The 4,348-nt window shown below is 35.3% G+C and overlaps 1 long non-coding RNA gene across 1 annotated transcript; it reads left to right on the top strand.

Moving 5' to 3' along the window:
- The first annotated feature begins 488 nt into the window (after positions 1-488).
- On the top strand, positions 489-3,549 carry LOC127385478 (uncharacterized). The gene is made up of 2 exons (XR_007889684.1): positions 489-630; positions 3,424-3,549. It is a non-coding gene; the product is annotated as an uncharacterized LOC127385478 (long non-coding RNA).
- Positions 3,550-4,348: the final 799 nt, after the last annotated feature.

Below are 4,348 nucleotides of genomic sequence, written 5' to 3'. Positions count from 1 at the left end.
CCCGACCTTGACTGGTTCCACTCAAACAGACTCTATTTCACATACCTATTACATAACTTTCTCCTGGTAGAGATCATAGATGGTTTGTGTTGTGATATGTAAGTCTCTGTTTTCTCTAGGAAAACTAAATAGGTTGTCAGAATCAAAACAGAGCAGAAATAAATTATAGTTTACTGTAAACCAAGTTAGATGTTACATTTAGAGCTCTGTTTTTTTCTCACTGGTTGTCATAAATGCTGACTAAGAGCAGATAGTGCTTCGTTAATCTTTACTTCAGAACAAGTAGGTCAAAACTGTCAGAAGTGTGACAGAAGAATTTGTATGGTGTCCCAAACTGATCTTTTTATGCCCCCCCTTTAAAGTCACACATATACCCAAAGTTCCCTGTTTTCTTCTACATTAAACTTCTTGTCCATCTCCAGAAATTGTGGAGTAGGGAGAGGTGAAGGGATCTCCTCCAAGTGACTTTTCTTTATGTAGGTCAAATTCTCTACTCATTATGGATAGTCTTTCTTGTGCACTGTAGTTCTGGAATATAAATCTGCCCTTCCCCAGGCAGGGGGGGAAACAAGGGACAGAAATTCAGATGATGAAGCAATATTCTGTTTTCCTAACTCACTTTTTCTAAAGGTAAGTACTGACTGTTTTTTCCATTTCTTTATTTCTTTCCACATCTGAGACACCCCATCTCTCACTCTGAGAAGTGAGAAACACTGAAGCACTGAAATGGAGTGGAATACTTAAAGTGTTCTAGAGATGCTAATTGCCCTGAAATACGGTATATTAGGAGAACAAGAAAAAGTAATGGTTCTCCAGTAAGCCAAAAGTGAAAGGGATGCCTCTCATTACAAAACAAGGAGTAAAAATATTTTCTGTGTTATTTGTAATGGTTTTGTTTCCGTTTGTTGTAAATGTTCTTTTGAACATATACAGGAACAAAAAAATTACAGTATTTTCAAAGTGCACTGGTACTATTGTTAACTACATTTATACAATAAGTCAGAGCATAAGAGGATTTTTGTTTAGTCGACACAATACATTTCAATATTTCATATACAACGCAATATTTCAAATTTGTTAGTAATTCAGAGAAGTTATTTCATGGTATCCTGTAATACTAGAATTCTAGAGATTTTGCAGGTCTCTCTATGAAGAAAATAAAACATGTAAACTCATCAGATTATGAATTCTAGCATGTTATATGCCATGTCTTTGAAAAAGGAGTGTTCTAAGGTTGTTCCTAACTGTAGATATAGGTTTCATCTCCCTCTCATTCTTCAGCTCCACATCATTTTGACTGCAGCTGCACACGATTAATGTTTCTATTCCCACACCAACAGGTCAGATGAAACAGAACAGAAATTATTTTGCTGCTCTTTTTGAGCTGCTCTGCAATGCGCAAGAAGTTTTCTTTTGAGCAGTAGGCAAGCTGTTTCATGAGTAGTTCCAGCCCATTGCACAACCCTATGAGGTATTTTAGGTTTTCTAGATTTTACTCAAAAGCTACATAAATTGCACACTCAACAGAGCTTTGCAAGCCAAAGGCAAACAGCATATATTTTTTCTTGATGATTCCTGGTGAGTCTATGTGTATGAACAGCAATGAGGCCCCTATCCAATCTTAGCAGGTTTGCTTCCCTTGTTAACATATTCAAATCCTACGATACAGTTCACTAGAGTTTTGTTATTGATAAGTTACTAAGAACCCAGGGAAATTTCCACAGCACTCAGTCAAATGCTTTTACAAGTAAAGGTTCTTACACTATCACCTGATCCTGTCTCAAATATATTTCAGAGTACACGCTGACAAGCACAGAGGAAGAGAAATTCCTATGTAATTCTTTTGATGAACACTGTGCACATAACACTTGACAGGTCCTCAGAATATTTCATATTCAGTGTTAGATGCATATTAAATCTTTGCCATGAGTTCTCACCATTTAGAGATTGTCATTTATTGTTAATTAAATGAGCTTGTATTCCCTCACTGTCATTTTATTCTCAGCAAATACAACGTAACTAGAATTCTTTACATGGCATTCATGTTCAGACATCAGACGTCTCTGGGCAGTTTATCCAGAGAAAGTATCCCAATTAAAGATCAGAGTGAAAATTACTGAGAACAATTTAAGTGCAAATGTGCTCAGATACAATAGTTCTTAAAATATCAGTTTGCACTTTCAAGTGCAGCAAGATACATACCCTACTGTTCCATTTTGGCTCTGATACTACATAAGCAAGGTCATTTCAGGTGATCTATATATAGAAAAAGATCTTAGTCTCTTGAATACTACACTGAAAAAAAAACCAACCCTGTATAATTGACTGCTACAGGGAGAGAATCCAGCTCATTATTTGAATTACACATCCATCTGTTTCAGTCAGGATGGTTTATAAAGAGGTTTCAAGAGTCAGTTGAAATAGTCAAATAGCACATAAGATAATTTTAATCTATAGAAGAGATTTAATATGCTCTTGCTTTTGTGAATCAGCATTTTTTAAAAGGAGAAAAAATAAGTTTTTTATGTGACCCAGGGATTTTAAGAAGTTTATACCATCCTCTTTTTGGCCCTGGACTATCTGTTATGCTGAGCCTGGAATTTATGTATTCTTTGCCCCTTTGCTTTCTGATTAATTTAATGTATTCAGTTTAGCCTTTGATGTTATTTCTCAGTGTTAAATATTATAACAAATACTAAATCATAACTCAAAAATGTATTAAAAAATACATCTTTTGCTTTTTCCTTCCTTTAAAATATTATCAGAAGGGAAAATGAAAACATGTCTCTACAAATTCTTGTTGTATTTCATCAGCATTCCATTTCTGCATATTCTGACTACTGAGAGATTAAGCAGATTTTGACTATGTGATTTTACACAATTTGTTAGTGCAGCTCACATGTAGAAACACCCTTTTTCTATCTTCTTTTTCTTGTTCTTTGTATCAGTTGCTCTAAGCTGAAGAATGTGCCTGCTGCTGAGGTGAAGTCCACTGTCCCTTACCCCCACCTTCCATGAAATCTCAATTAGAACTTGATTTCCTTGATCTGGAATTTCTTTCTATCTCAATGAGAATCATTAGTAGCAAGTTATTTTCTACTTTATTCTTTATGATGTATGTGTCCTCTTTCAAACCTCTGGAAGCCACTGCTTTCCTTAAGCTCTGGATCCCTCTAAGCAGCTTGCTTTTATGGCTTCTAGTCTAGATGTTACATTCAGAATGCTGACAGATGTATTGCTTTGAAAACTTACATTTTCGACATGGTCTAGGAAAGTACCTCAACTTCTTTTCTACAGTCCCACACAGAAATAAATAAAGCCAAAAGGTTTTAAATATTTTAACCTTCGATGTTTCAGATATCTGACTGCTGCTATGCTGAGAAGGAAATGTCTTTTACTGAAAATTATTTAATCATTTTTCAGAGTACTTCCTGTTTCCCTGTGATCAGAGGAATGTCTTCAATTGAAGTACTTCATGACTCCAGCTTTGGATTGCTGTGGGAAGAGAAATAGATTCATGGAGTTGCTACCAATAAATTAATTCATTCATTCAAGGCCTCCTTATTGATTCCAGGTGCTAGCTTGGGATAAGAAGCCAACACAATTACAAAACAAACAAACAAACAAACAAACAAAACAACCAAATTTTATTCTAAGCTAAATAAGGTTTCAGAGGAATACATACATGTTGAAGTCTATATTCTCATGCATTTCAATTGCACACAGTTGCAAGGTGGTCTGGAAGGGGAAGTGGAAAACAGAGGAAAATTGCCACAAGTATACAAAGATTTGAGAGAAAAAATACCTCTTTCAGTAAAGGGATGTAGTAAAGTGTGGAAAGAATGAAAATGTGTGTATTTGCTCACAGCAGAGTGCAGAAGAACCTTTCAAGTTTTAGTGTATGGCTTTTCTTCTCCAATAGGCAGAATAATTGGAATAAAAGGGAAGTTGGGTAATTATTTTCAGCTTAGCTTTCAGGATTACAGGAGAAAAGCTGATAAATCCTAAAAAATCCAGATACCCCTCCTGTATCTCCAATTCAAATTGAGCTATTCAGTTGATAAGGTCATTCTTCATATGTGAGACCATTAATTGTCAAGTGTTCTTACAGTTCTGCTTCCACTATAACCTTTTTGTTAATGTTTGTCATTGTTGTTTAGTTTGAGTATGATACTCATGGTAGATTTATCTTCCAGCCCTATTCACTAGAAGGGGTGTCTTAAAACAGATTAAGAAGGTTCCTCTCATTTTAAAGACTACTAAACTCATACCTCTGTACTTGTCTTTGTTGTTTTTATTACAAAGAAACAGAATTTCCCCAGACCTACATTACTGTACTCTTAGTTGG

The sequence above is a fragment of the Apus apus genome, chromosome 5 (genome assembly GCF_020740795.1).
Source record: "Apus apus isolate bApuApu2 chromosome 5, bApuApu2.pri.cur, whole genome shotgun sequence".
NCBI classification, from domain to species: Eukaryota; Metazoa; Chordata; class Aves; order Apodiformes; family Apodidae; genus Apus; species Apus apus.
The sequence above is the reverse complement of the archived record's forward strand: the minus strand, read 5'-3'. Positions and strand labels throughout refer to the sequence as shown.